Below are 15,981 nucleotides of genomic sequence, written 5' to 3' on the forward strand. Positions count from 1 at the left end.
TACCTGACTGCAGCTGTAGTCCAGGATCTTGATATGTGGCTCATTAAATGTCACTTACCTGACTGCAGCTGTAGAACAGGGTCTTAATATGCGGCTCATTCAATGTCGCTTATCTGACTGCATCTGTAGTCAAGGATCTTGATATGCGGCTCATTTAATGTTGCTTACCTGACCACAGATGTAGTAAAGGATCTTGATATGTGGCTCATTTAATGTCACTTACCTGACTGCAGCTGTAGTCCAAGATCTTGAAATGTGGCTCATTAAATGCCACTCACCTAACTGCAGCTGTAGTCCAGGATCTTGATATGTGGCTCATTAAATGTCACTTACCTGACTGCAGCTGTAGAACAGGGTCTTAATATGCGGCTCATTCAATGTCGCTTATCTGACTGCATCTGTAGTCAAGGATCTTGATATGCGGCTCATTTAATGTTGCTTACCTGACCGCAGATGTAGTAAAGGATCTTGATATGTGGCTCATTTAATGTCACTTACCTGACTGCAGCTGTAGTCCAAGATCTTGAAATGTGGCTCATTAAATGCCACTCACCTGACTGCATCTGTAGTCCAGGATCTTGATATGCGGCTCATTTAATGTCACTTACCTGACTGAAGCTGTAGTCCAGGATCTTGATATGTAGCTCATTAAATGCCACTTACCTGACTGCATTTGTAGTCCAGGATCTTGATATGTGGCTCATTAAATGCCACTCACCTGACTGCATCTGTAGTTAAGGATCTTGAAATACTGCTCATTTAATGTTAGTTACCTGACTGCATCTGTAGTCAATGATCTTGATATGCGGCTCATTTAATGTCACTTACGTGACTGCATCTGTAGTTAAGGATCTTAATTTGCAGCTCATTTAATGTTGCTTACCTGATTGCATCTGTAGTCAAGAATCTTGATATGCGGCTCATTTAAGGTTGCTTACCTGACTGCAGCTGTAGTCCAGGATCTTGATATGCGGCTCATTTGCGGTTGTTTAACTGACTGCAGCTGTTGTCCAGGATTTTGATATGTGGCTCATTTAACGTCAATTAATTGACTGCAGCTGTAGTCCAGGATCTTGATATGCTGCTCATTAAAGTTTGCTTACCTGACCTCAGCTGTAGTCCAGGATCTTAATATGCGGCTCATTTAATAATGCTTACCTGACTGCAGCTGTAGTCTTGGATCTTGATATGTGGCTCATTTAATGTCACTTACCTGACTGCAGCTGAAGTCCAGGATCTTGATATGCGGCTCATTTAATGGCGCTTACCTGACTGCAGCTGTAGTCTAGGATCTTAATATGCGGCTCAGTTAATGTCTCTTACCTGACTGCAGCTGTAATCCAGGATCTTGGTATGCGGCTCATTTAATGCCTTTTACCTGACTGCAGCTGTAGTCAAGGATCTTGATGTGTGCCGTCAGGGCCTGGTTCATGATCTCAGTGGGAATGTCCTCACTGTAGGCCAGGTTCCATAGCAACTTCAGCACCTGCCACCAACAACAGTGGTATAGAAACTGAGTACAGGATGACACAATATACTTTTTTTTTCCTTTTTCGATAATGGCCACTGTTCAAATTTGTGGGAAGTTTAGTAATCAAATTTTCACAACTTCTAAAAGTTTGCAAATCAGTTTGTTCACAAATTGAAAGGCAAATGGCCACTTCACAAAGTCCGGAAGGAAGTCCTGTATTCTCATACTAAAGTAAACTATAATTTATTTTCTTATTGCTCAAAACACTCCTAAACACAGCTTCAGATCAACCTACACTATGGAAAGATAAAGGATAAAAAAGTCCACTCTTATATGTAGAATCACATTAATGTTTGAAAGAATCCTCAAACTTTCAACTACAAATACCAATGCCCCAAAGACCTGATGTACCACCAGGCAATTAAACTTTTTAATAAAAAAAAACAAGCAAAAATTAATTGGACTTGATCTACCGCTTTACTCTTCATCACTCAGATACAGACTGTCTTTTTTGTAGAACCTTAAGAAATCAACTTAAATTAAAAATATTTACATAATACAGTCAAGATTTAAAGGCTTCATTTCCAAACCTAACATTGTGATGAGCAGCAAACTACATTATACGTATCAAAATTATATAATTTTTTGTTTAATGGAGTCTCTTCTAAACAATAGTCCAAATAAGGCAGAAAGAGGCATTCCTGATTTGAAGTGCTCCAGTCAAATTAAGACCAATAAGATTGCTTGATACAAGCTAAGCTGTACATTGGTTAGAAGTTAAAGAATACTTAAAAAGAGAAAACAAGTGTTACTGATCATGGGCAAGATTGCAACAATGGCCCGACCGTACATGGGGATGGGGTGGTGCTTGCAGTTCAAAATTAAGTACTTCCACTTTTCCTATCAGATGGAAATAGAACATCAAACAAGTACCCAAAACATCTAAAGGTTTAAGTGAATATGTTCCATGTGCACAAAGAATAAAGCTATTACCTATGCCAGACAGGAATTGAGTTTTTAAGCACTAAAAAGGGGTCCAGTAAATTGAGCCTCGCTCTGGGAAAACTGGATTTTATGCATGTGCATAAAGTGTTGCCTAAGATATGCCTGATGGAGAACATTCCAATGTCATAAAATTGATTTTATTGCATGAAAGTCTCTCCTAAACGCAAATTCAGTCTAGGCGGAAACTAAAATCCCTGATTAGTATGGGCGGACTGCACATGCTTATCTGGGACGGCACTTTAAGCACAAGGATTAAGCAAAAGCAAAACAAGACTCAATTACTAGTTTCAGTAATGATGTCTACTGACCTGGACGCACTCAAAGAGGTTGTCAAGCTGTTCTGGTGAGAAGTCCCAGGCCAACTTTGCCAGCAGGTTGTGAACATTCTTCACTATGGCGTCATGCTTCCCTGACTGAAACGCACACAGTGGGCTTTATGGCATTGTGTCATCACCCAGATGTTGGAACATTTATGTTTAAAGAGTTGTTGTCAAAAGTGAGTTCAGAACAACAAAAAGATACTTCCATTTAAATGAAAGAGAAATAAAGAAATACATGTTTTCTGAATGCATACAGGTTTTTGATTTTTAAGTTTTACAGAACCTGATGGCATATAAAACTACTTGAATGTTATGACATCTTCTTTGACCTCAAATACACATTGTAATGTACACATCGTTGTGTACTAGCCTACACATGGTCATGTTCAAATTGTCATGTACAGATTGTCAAGTAGAAAGTAGACATTGTCATATACCAATGCATTCGTGGTCATGAGCATATTGTCATGTACACATTTTCATGCAAAAATCGTCAATTAAACATTTTCATACACACAATGTCATGTATATGTTCCACAGTGTCACCTGTGCCTCTTACAGTTGATTTAGGTTCTGTAGTGACAGTGCCTTTTCTTTGATCAAATCATGATCTTACAAAATCAATGTACATTACTAACCCTGGTCCCTAAATATACTACTAGAAACCAGTGTGTACCTGTGCCTCCCAGAATGTATCCAGGTTCTGCAGTGACAATGCCTTCTCTTTGATCAGGAATCTCAGGATCTCCACCAGTTTCTCCACGTACTGAGGTTTGTGTATGCTGTCTGGCAGTACCATGGACAATACATCATTCTCCTTGATCCAACGCACACATCACAATTTTGTTTTCTGTGCTTGTTTGGATTTTTTGCATCATTCTAAATTTTCAGTCCTATGTATCAATTTATAATGAAATTCCTCAAGCCGTTTTTCAGAAACTATCTTAACAAACAAGAGCACCTACTCACGGTTGCAGACCGCTCATCTACTTTCCTTTTTAAAGGTGAAGGGACCTATCTCAATACTTCAATCAAAAAGGGGGGAGGGGTGGGGGTGGAGAGGAGTGTATAGTGTGGGGGTGTGGTCATTTATTACATCATCTTTCAAACAAAAGCTGTTTGTAAAACATGCATGCCCCTCCATATGGGCTCTCAGTTGTAGTGACAGCCATTGTGCCACACAATTTGTGTGAATATGGTTTTTGTCACTGTGACCTTTGATCTAGTGACCTGAAAGTCGATAGGGGTCATCTGCGAGTCATAATCAATGTACCTATGAAGTTTCATGATCTTAGCCATAACCTTTCTTGAGATATCATCGGGAAACCATTTTACAATTTCGGGTCACTGTGACCTTGACCTTTGACCTAGTGACATGAAAATCAATAGGGGTCATCTGCCTGTCATGATCAATGTACCTAAAAAGTTTCATGATCCTAGGCATAAGCATTCTTGAGTTATTATCCAGAAACCATTTTACTATTTCGGGTCATCGTGACCTTGACCTTTGACCTAGTGACCTGAAAATCAATAGGGGTCATCTGCCAGTCATGATCAATGTACCTATGAAGGTTCATGATCCTAGAAATAAGCATTCTTGAGTTATCATCCGGAAACCATTTTACTATTTCCAGTCACCATGACCTTGACCTTTGACCTAGTGACCTAAAAATCAATAGGGGTCATCTGCGAGTCATGGTCAATCTACCTATCAAGTTTTTTTATCCTAGGCATAAGCGTTCTTGAGTTATCATCCGGAAACCATTTTACTATTTCGGGTCACCGTGACCTTGACCTTTGACCTAGTGACCTCAAAATCAATAGGGGTCATCTGTCATGGTCAATGTACCTATGAAGTTTCATGATCCTAGCCCCAAGCGTTCTTGAGTTATCATCTGGAAACCACCTGGTGGACGGACCAACCGACAGACCGACCAACCGACCGACCAACTTGTGCAAAGCAATATACCCCCTCTTCTTCGAAGGGGGGCATAAAAATAAGAAAAACAAGAGCATCGCATAACGGGTGCTAACGCTCGGCTGCGGGTGCAGTTTTTAACAAGAGCACCGCCTTGCGGGTGCAGACCGCTCATCTATTTTCTTTTTAAAGGTGAAGGGATTCTCATTTTAAATCACAAAGGAGGGAGGGGTGGAGTGAAGAGGGGTGAATTGTGTGGGGGTGTGGACATTTATTACATTATGTTCAAAAAATGCAAAAAAAAGGAAAAAAAAATCGGGGGTGGGGGGGGGGATGGTAGGGGGTGGGGGGGGGGATGGTAGGGGGGGGTGGGGGGTGGGGATTCTTGGGTGCGATGGTTGGAGGGTATTTCAAACATAAAATAATAAAAATAAATATTTGTGTTTTTTAACCGTTTCAAAAAAAATTGAGGGGGGGGGGGTGAGGCGGGGGGAGTATAGTGTGAGGGTGTGGTGGTAATTTGTGAGATGATCTTTAAAAAAAAAAATTAGGAGGGGGGGATTCGGGTGGGGGGGATTCTTGGGTGCGATGGTTGGACGGTATTTCAAACATAAAATAATCAAAATAAATAGTTTTGTTTTTAAACCGTTTTAAAAAACAATTTGGGGAGGGGGTGGGGTGGGGGGGTATAGTGTGAGGGTGTGGTGGTCATTTGTGAGATGATCTTAAAAAAAAAAAAAAATGGGGGGGGATTCGGGGGGGGGGGAAGGGGGGGGGGCACGGGCGATAGTTTGGGTGGGGTCTATTGTGGTATGTCAGGTAAGAGTAGTTTTGTCAAAGTATCAATCAAATCTAATCATAAATAAAGAAGTTATGGCAATTTTAGCAAAATTTAATAATTTGACCTTGAGAGTCAAGGTCATTCAAAGGTCAAGGTAAAATTCAACTTGCCAGGTACAGTAACCTCATGATAGCATGAAAGTATTTGAAGTTTGAAAGCAATAACCTTGATACTTAAGAAGTAAAGTGGATCGAAACACAAAATTTAACCATATATTCAAAGTTACTAAGTCAAAAAAGGGCCATAATTCCGTAAAAATGACATCCAGAGTTATGCAACTTGTCCTTTTACTGTACCCTTATGACAGTTTGCGAGTGTAAGTATGAAAGAAATATCTATGATACTTTAGGGGTAAAGTGGACCAAAACACAAAACTTAACCAAACTTTCAATTTTCTAAGTATAAAGGGCCCATAATTCCGTCCAAATGCCAGTCAGAGTTACATAACTTTGCCTGCACAGTCCCCTTACGATAGTTAATAAGTGTTGCAAGTATGAAAGCAATAGCTTTGATACTGTAGGAATAAAGTGGACCTAAACACAAAACATAACCAAATTTTCAATTTTCTAAGTATAAAAAGGGCACATAATTCTGTCAAAATGCCAGTCAGAGTTACATTACTTTGCCTGCACAGTCCGCTTATGATAGTTAATTAGTGTTTCAAGTATGAAAGCAATAGCTTTGATACTTAAGGAATAAAATGGACCTAAACACAAAACTTAACCAAAATTTTCAATTTGCTAAGTATAAAAAGGGCACATAATTCTGTAAAAACAAATTTTTCTAGTAAAATTCATTTTAATTAGTAATTACTTACCTGATATCATATGCTTACTTATTCCGATAGGATCGTAATTTATCCGGAATTCTTCGTCCGAGGAATCCCACACTTTTCAGAAACCCGTCTAGTAGGACAGAGCGGTCACATAGTGCCGTGAAGCCGCACAACCAAAACGGGACATTACCCAGAATCCACTCTTATTCCAATAAAAAATATGAAATATTAGACGAAGAGCGGGGTGGGAGATGGGACTTACCGATATCAGGTAAGTAATTTCTAATTAAAATGAATTTTACTAGAAAAATTTGTTTTAATAGCTTCATTACGTTACCTATATCATATGCTGAATTTGCAGCTGAGGCGAGAAGGTTTGCGAAAATCTCCCCATCACAGCGGAACCCATATCTCGGGTTCTCAGCTAATCTTCGTTATTACGGTATTAACTAAATTCACGGATAAGCGTAATATACCTATGCCGTAGAAGATACTACCGTTTGTGCAACCACAAGGGGGCCCAACAAATACAAGTTGTCCTGTTGGCACTCCAGAGAACGAAGATAAAAAGATGAAAAAGCAGTCTGATTCCTCCAGAAAGCAGCTTGAAGCACGTCAGAGAGTGGGGTATGATTAATATATGCCCACGAAGCCGACATTGCTCGTAATTCATGCGGTCTAATCTTAAAAAGGGATGACTCCCTTGAAGAAAGAGAAGAGTAAGCCCTTTTATAGTCGAGGCTACCCAACGGGAAATAGAAGCCGCAGACACATCGCCCCCCCCCCCTTTTAAGGGAATGAAGAGTCTCTTACGAGAACCTCGAATAGACTTAACTCTACTAAGATAGAACTTCAAAGACCTGACAGGGCAGAGGAGTCTATCTTCATCTTCATTACCACAAGTTCTAGAAAGACTTGGGACCTTGAAGGGTTTAGAAGCCATAGAGGGGAGTTGATTTTAAGCAAGGAATCCTGGCTGACACAACAAGGTGACAGAGCCATCGGAGGAATCAAAACGAAGATGGCTTTCTTCGATAGAAAGAGCATGAATTTCACTTCTACGTTTTGATGAAGCCATGGTAAGAAGGAAACGGTCTTCCAGGTAAGGAACTGTAAAGAAGCCTGATTAAGGGGTTCATAGGGAGCTTTAATAAGCGATCCAAGAACACAAACCAAATCCCATTTGGGGGTAAGATAACGAGACACAGGACGTTTAAGTTCCATGGCTCGGATCAGTTCCAAAATGGCTGGGTCAGCACAGACTTGTGATGACTTACGAAATGCCAAGGTATGCGAAAGCACAGATCTGTATCCTTTGATGGAGCTAAGAGAAAGTTTTTTATCATCAAAGAGATAGATTAGAAAATCCGCTATGCGTCTAGCAGAGGGATTGAGGGGATCAATTTCCCTTCGAACACACCAATTAGAGAAGAGTTTCCAGCGAGCATCATAGACTGCTCTGGTGGACTTTCTCCTTGCAGAGGCAACGAGTGTTGAAGCCCTGACAGAAAAGCGTTTCTTCTGCAGGGATTGCCTGATAACGGCCAGACGTGTAAGTGGAACATGTCTGGATCCATGTGAAGTCTGCCTCTCTGAGATAGGAGATCTGACCTGTGCGGGAGTTCCCTGGGAAATTCGCACAGGAGACCGAGAAGGTCGTTGAATCAGGATCTCCTGGGCCACCAAGGGGCTATCAGGAGGATCCGGCAAGAGCTCACCCTGATTTTCCCTAAGATTTGGGGAATTAGAATGGGTGGGGGATAAGCGTAAGCGTCCAGTTGATCCCAATCGAACGAAAGCGCGTCTACCGCCCACGCTGCTGGTTCGTACACTGGCCTCACATACAGAGGAAGTCTGTGGTTGTCTCTGGTCGCAGAAGTAACTGGTGTTTGCGAGACAAACCGTCCGCCAGGGCGTTGAGACGACCTGGTATGTGTTTGGACAAGAGAGATACGTTTAGGCTCTTGCAAAGAACAAGTAATTTCATTGTTTCCAGATACAGGGAGTGAGAGTGTGTCCCGCCCTGTTTCTGGATGAAAGCCACGACTGATGTGTTGTCTGTTGATACATTCACACAGGAGTTCCGAAGATGTGATTGGAATTGAGAAACAGCTAGAAAGACTGCTCGCATTTCGAGATTGTTTATGTGCAGGAGAGACTCCTGAGGAGACCACAATCCTGATAATGTCAGGCTGCGGGGTTTTAGGTGAGCGCCCCAACCTTCCATGCTCGCATCCGTTATGAGATGTAAAGACGGTTGCGGGGGAAGAAGCGGTACTCCTGCCAACAGGGTCTCCTCGTCTAGCCACCATTGAAGGTGGGGGACTAAGGACGGAAGGATGGGAATCTGTGTAAGCAGATTGTCTGGAGACCATTTCCATCGAGCTGAGAGATAGTGCTGAAGAGGACGTAGGAAGAGACGTCCCAACTGCACGAAGTCTGCTACAGAGCTCAGGATACCGTTCAGTGAGAGGAAATCTTGAGCTGTGATATGAGATTGGGACAGCACCCATCTGACCTTCAAGGAGGTCTGATATACGTTGCGGTGAGACCCTGACCCGATTGATGTGGGTCAGAAAATTCATTCCCACGAATATGAAATCCTGAGAGGGAATGAGGTCTGACTTGGCTACATTGAGAAGGAGTCCTAAAGAGAGGAGCTCCTTCCAAGAGAACTCTAGGTGTAGCAGAAGCAGTTGACGATCGAGCTGGTGTAAGAGCCAATCGTCGAAATACTGAAGCAGTTGAACCCCGTGTAATCGGAGGTGTGCGCTCACTGCGGCCATGAGTTTGGTGAAAACTCGTGGAGCCGTGGCCAATCCAAAGGGCATCGCCCGAAACTGGTAGACCTGGCCTCGAAAGAAGAAGCGCAGGTACTTCAGGTAGTTGGGATGGATAGGAACATGGAAGTATGCATCTTCCAGGTCCAAGGAAACCCCCCATTGCATGGGTTTGATGGAGCGCCGAATGAAGGCAGGAGTCTCCATCTTGAAAGTAGGTTTGACTAGAAACGTGTTGAACACTTTTAAGTCTATGACTGGTCTCCGGGAGCCGCTTTTCTTTTAAACAAGGAAAAGAAAAGGCGACTGTAAAATCATGGAGAACAAGGGTTGTGAACCCTTTCTACCGCCTGTTTTTCCAGGAGTCCGAGAATGGAGTCTGGAAGTTGTGGATGCGGAGATACCAGATCTATTGGGACGCGAGAGAGTGGGGGCCTTTTTTCGAATTGAAAAGTTGGAGCCATCGATTTGCGAAGTGCATAAGTCTGGCCCCGACTGGTACCTCCGGCATCAGAGGTTGTGGCGGTAGAAAGGGGTTGACCTAGGGCTGACCTTTAGGAGGTCCACCCTTGCCGGAAGAAGGATTAAATGACATCTTGCCCGCATTGGGTTTGCCCTTACTCCAATTTTGTTTTACAAAAGGCTTCCGATAGGAAGTTGTTCTGTTCTGAAAGGAGGCCTATTAGTGGGCTGACGTGGAGCAGACGGACGCTTAGTAGGGAAACTATCCCTTTTAGCGTTCTTGGCCGGTGGGGCTCCTGGGGGCTTAGAAGCAGGGCGCTTAAAAACCACAGGGCGCTGGCCAGAGTTGCTCCTAGCTAAGAAGGCATGTATCTGATCTTCACGATCAGCAGTAAGTGCCGACTGTATCCTCCCTCCGAAAAGAGACTCTGCTGTTAGTGGAGCAGTTCGAAGGGAGTTTACGCCTGTTTCCAAAAGGAAATTATTGGGCAAGGAAGAGAGGATGAGGTCTCTCCGAAGCCTTAACATCTCAGACATAGAACACGCAGCATTGTGAGATAAATACTGCGTAGTACGTGAAAGATGTATCAACAAGGCCCGGAGCTCCTCTGGGATTGAATCAGAGAGCTCCAAAACCAAGTCTAAGGCTGTGGCTGCAATGAGATCTAGCTGGTTAGCCAGACCTATGGAACGGCGTTCTCTCAGCTCCCAATTTTCCAACAGGGAAAGAGGGACTGATGTATGGGTAGATGATGAAGGCATTGTAAGTGACAGCTTACTAATGTCAGCATCAGGAACCGGAAGTTTGGAAAGGTCCAAACCGGTAGCAGGGTCTGGTACCAGGGCCTTATAACTTTTGCCGCCGTCCATCTGTTTAGGCTCCGTCAGCTCCTTAGGGGCTTTCCATGGAGATGGCGAAGGCTTATTGGCTGGTTCAAGTGACTGGAAAACAGCCATTGTGGAAGAGCCAATAGGAAGGCGTAGATCCACTCGGGAAGTAGCCTTACTTATCCTGCCGGGCTCTCTTCTGCGTGCTACCTGTTCTGTAACAGTAACTGCAGATCCTGTGAGAGACAAGGAAGGGCGGGGGCAGAAGTCCTCATCTAAGGTATTGAACATAAGTTCGTATACCTGATTGATGGAGGCCAAATAATAAAGTTCGGCCTCATTAGACTCCGAACCCGCCTCAATAGAACCATCTGCAGGAGCATTCGATTGATTGAAACCGGTGGATATAGGTGAAGGAATAATAGATTCATTCGCTTCTATCATGAGAGAATCGTTTTCCGGCACCATCAAAGATATAGCTGGTGAGTTAGGTCTCTCAGAGATCAAGTCAGCAGACTCACTTTGAATACCAGAGGTCGCTGGTAAAGGATCAGTCGAAAAAGGGACAAAGATTCCCGGCGACTGTTGGATCCACAAAGTATTGGGATTTGATGGTGTAGCGGCAGCCCGGGGTATACTTCTATGCAATGTGGAAGAGACCCGTGGGGCTGAAAACGTAGCCGACGTGGTTAGATTAACCCCTGTACCTTGAGCTTGATATGTATGCAAACTAGTGTTTGAATACAAATTATGCTCAGTGGTTGTAGGAACGGCTGAAGTGTGTGTTGAGGCCAACATAGAGGCCGACACACGTGGAAGGGTGTCAATAGATTCCTCAGAAAAGGATCGACTAGGGGACCTAGGAGTCCGAGAGCGCCTAATAGAGGAAGGTCTATGTCTCTTATCCCTGCGACGCCGAGACACTGTTCGGCGGCGCTGGGAATGATGTTTCCTGATCGAACGTCTTCCCGAGCGCTGGCGTGATCGCTCTTTACGAGGCAATCTACGCCGAGAAACACTCGGTGAGCATGAACGACGTCCCCTCCGGTAATGATGAGGGCTATTTGAAGTAGACGATGAGTCAGACACTTCACGTTTACGTCTGTGACTCACAGTAGAAACGCGGCTGCGTCTACCTTTGTGGAGTACTGACAAGGTAGTGTCAACATCTACGGTGACCGGAACGGTCTGTGGCACAGACCGAAACCCGGTGACCGGATCGGTCATTACATGACCGGTGACCGGACCAGTCAATGACCGGTGACCGGTTGACCGGTGACCGGACCGGTCACAGCATGACCGTTGACCGGACCGGTCAATGACCGGTGACCGGTTGACCGGTGACCGGACCGGTCAGTGACCGGTGACCGGACCGGTCAATGACCGGTGACCGGTTGACCGGTGACCGGTCATAGCATGACCGGTGACCGGACCGGTCAATGTTGACCGGTGACCGGTGACTGGTGAAGTCTCCGGACCGGTCAACTGGTCATTCCCGATGAACGGACTTGGCAAATTTTGTCTGGTGTCGTCACGGGGTAGGGACCGATGCCTGGCAGCTACTGGTGGGATATGGTCAAGATCGTGTGGTGAAAAGTCCCGACACACGGAACTTTTCCTACCTTGATCTGATGCCGAGTCATTCAACTGGTCATTCCCGATGAACGGACCGGGCAAATTTTGTCCGGTGTCGTCACGGGGTAGGGACAGATGCCTGGCAGCTACTGGTGTAGTATGGTCAAGATCGTGTGGTGGAAAGTCCCGATACACGGAACTTTCCCTACTTTGATCTGAACTATTCTTGTTGCGTCCACGACTCCTGAAGGGTCGACGCTTAACGGCCCAGGTATCTGCAGACCAATGCTCACAGGAAGGGCAGCAGTTATCCTGGGTACATCCTGCACACGCCAGGCAGCTACCATCGTTGTCCCATGCTGCCTTTGTGTGTCCACATGAGCCACGTGTTTGAGGCATATTTTGCCTTGAACAAACAAACAAATACACAAAACAATTACAGAAATACACGGATATATATACGGAGAATGTTTTAACGCAATACAAAAACTTCTCTATTCTGTTAAACAGAAGAATCCAGCGAAACAGAAGCAACAATTAAGTTAATAACAAAATGTCGGCCTTTGTATATCGCCATCCGGAATAAGAGTGAATTCTGGGTAATGTCCCGTTTTGGTTGTGCGGCTACACGGCACTATGTGACCGCTCTGTCCTACTAGACGGGTTTCTGAAAAGTGTGGGATTCCTCGGACGAAAAATTCCGGATAAATTACGATCCTATCGGAATAAGTAAGCATATGATATCAGGTAACGTAATTAAGCTATTAAAATGCACGCCAGAGTTATCTAACTTTGCCTGCCCAGTCCCCTCATGATAGTAAGTAAGTGTACAAAGTTTGAATGCAATAGCATTGATACTTTCTGAAAAAAGTGATCCTAAACGCAAAACTTAACCAAAATTTTCAATTTTCTAAGTATAAAAAGGGAACATAATTCAGTCAAAATGCATGCCAGAGTTATCTAACTTTGCCTGCCCAGTCCCCTCATGATAGTCAGTAAGTGTACCAAGTTTGAATGGAATAGCATTGATACTTTCTGAGAAAAGTGGACCTAAACGCAAAACTTAACCGGACGCCAACGCTAACGCCGACGCAGACGCCGACGCCAAGGTGATGACAATAGCTCATAATTTGTTTTCAAAAAATAGATGAGCTAATAAATGAAAGCTTGTTGTCAGAATTCTTTTTTTTTTAGAGATCACAGTGACCTTGACTTTTGACATAGTGGCCCAAAAATGGGTGTGGCGTGTAGAACTCATAAAGGTGCATCTACACATGAAGTTTAAAAGTTGTAGGTGGAAGCACTTTGATTTTAGAGCAAAATGTGCAAGTTTAAGCACGACACCCGCGGATGGCGGACAACAAGTCGAGCTGGCTATGACAATACCTCTGGTTTTCTCCAAAAACGCCGAGCTAAAAATAAAAAAAATAAAATAATAAAAATCAATATTTGTGTTTTTTTAACCATGTTTCAAAATGATTATTGTTGTTTTTTTTTGTGGGGGGGTTCAGGGGTGGGGTCGAGGTGGGGGGTTGAGAGGGGGGTAAAGTGTGGTGGTGTGGTCATTTATTAGATGATCTTTCAAAAATAAGAAAACAAGAGGGTCAAGATGGCCCTATTTCGCTCACCTGAGAGGAGTCCGTTCATTCGATGTTTACCTAATGCCAAACCTGACCAAGATATTGACCAGAAAAACATCCTGGTCAAGTTTCATCATTATTGAACCAAAACTTTGGCGTATGGAGTGTTTTTGTAAGATTTAAATTGGTGACCTATATTTTGAGTTGACCCCCCTTTCCAAACATCAAACTTTGCTTACAAAAATAAATATTATGACCAAGATTAATAAAATCTGAAACAAAATTGTGACCTCTAGGTTGTTTCCAAGGATGCTGTATAATATAATGAAAATTTGGACAATCTAAGGGCAATAATTATGGCATTCATTATGTGATTTTGCTCATCATCAATCTTGACTGAGATCTCTCAGCAACTCGGATAAAGAATGCTTGAGAAATGTGAATCCTAGAGTGTTTACAAACCAAATGTGGACGGACGGACAAATGGACAAAGACCAAACCTCAAGCCTCACCTGAGCAATCAGGTGAGCTAAAAAGTGAGTTTCACCGATCTGAACCATTTTCCAGCTTGTCCAAGAAATTAATGTTTTGACTAAATTTCACGATGATTAGGCAAAATATGTGACTTCTATAGTGTTCGATCACAAGGTTTCTCTCTATATAGTCACATAAGGAAAACTGCCCCACCCCCCTGGCGGCCATGTTTTTTAACCCATCGGTACCATTTGCAAACTCATCTTAGATATATGTAAAACCAATCTTTTCACCAAATTTCATGATGATTCGGCAAAACATGTGACTTTTCGAGTGTTCACAAGCTTTTTTTACTAAATAAATATAAGAAAACTGCCCCCACTGGCAGCCATGTTATTCAACTGACCGGAACCATTTTCGAACTCAACTCTTGTATCATAGAAACAAAAGTTCTGACCAAATTTCATGAAATAGGGCCAAAATGTGACTTCTAGAGTGTTCACATGTTTTCACTATATACATAGAGAGAAAAATGCCCCGCCCCCTGGCAGCCATGTTTTTTCACCAATCTTGACCACTTTCGAACTCGTCCAAGATATCAATAAAACACTGTTTTGACCAACTTTCATGATGATTGGGCAACAATTGTGACTTCTAGAGCGTTTACAAGGTTTCTCTATAGCCAAATAAGGAAAACTGCAACGCCCACTGGCGGCCATGTTTTTCAACAAACTGGAACCACTTTTGAACTCAACCAACATATCATTTAGACAACTATTTTGACAAAGTTACATGAAGATTGAACATGAAATGTGACTTCTACAGTGTTTACAAGATTTTTTCTTTTTTTTTTACCTAGTGACCTAGTTTTTGACCGAGCATGACCCAGTTTCAAACTTGATGGAGGTATCATTGGGACAAATCTTCTGACCAAGTTTCATGAAGATCGGACAAGAACTGTGGCCTCTTGAGTGTTTACAAGGTTTCTCTATAGCCAAATAAGAAAAAAGTGCCCCGCCCACTGGCGGCCATTTATTCAACGGACCGGAACCACTTTTGAACTCAACTAACATATTATTAACACAAACATTCTGACAAAGTAACATGAAGATTGGGCATGAAATGTGACTTCTACAGTGTTTACAGGGTTTTTGAGGTTTTTTTACCGAGTGACCTAGTTTTCGACCCGGCATGACCCAGATTCGAACTCGACCAAGGTATCATTGGGACAAAGCTTTTAACCAAGTTTCATGAAGATCGGACATGAAATGTGGCCTCTAGAGTGTTTACAAGGTTTCTCTATAGCCAAATAAGGAAAACCACCCCGCCCACTGGCGGCCATGTTTTTCAACAGACCGGAACCAATTTTGAACTCAACCAACATATCATTAAGACAAACATTTTGACAAAGTAACATAAAGATTTGGCATGAAATGTGACTTATTCAGTGTTTACAAGGTTTTTCTTTTTTTTACCTAGTTACCTAGTTTTTGACCCGGCATGACCCAGTTTCGAACATGACTGAGATATCATTGGGACAAAGCTTCTGACCAAGTTTCATGAAGATCGGACAAGAAATGTGGCCTCTAGAGTGTTTACAAACAAATGTGGACAACGGACAAATACCGATCAGAAAAGCTCACCTGAGCAATCAGGTGAGCTAAAAGGGCACATAATCCTGTCAAAATGCCAGCCAGAGTTATCTAACTTTGCCTGCCCATTCCCCTCATGATAGTAAGTAAGTATACCAAGTTTGAATGCAAACGCTTATAGCTTTCATACTTTATGGAAAAAAAGGACCTAAACACAAAACTTAACCAACGCCGACGCCTACGCTCAGATGATGACAATAGCTCATAATTTTCTTTCAAAAAATAGATGAGCTAAAAAATAAAACCTAATTATATAGTGCATATGTAAATTTTGATGCTTGTATTCATCAACTCAATTTT

At 42.9% G+C, this 15,981-nt stretch overlaps 1 pseudogene; it reads right to left on the bottom strand.

Moving 5' to 3' along the window:
- LOC127852434 (probable ubiquitin carboxyl-terminal hydrolase FAF-X) overlaps positions 1–15,981 on the bottom strand; it is a 121,425-nt pseudogene that overhangs the window by 55,444 nt on the left and 50,000 nt on the right.

This window comes from Dreissena polymorpha, chromosome 12 (genome assembly GCF_020536995.1).
Source record: "Dreissena polymorpha isolate Duluth1 chromosome 12, UMN_Dpol_1.0, whole genome shotgun sequence".
NCBI lineage: Eukaryota > Metazoa > Mollusca > Bivalvia > Myida > Dreissenidae > Dreissena > Dreissena polymorpha.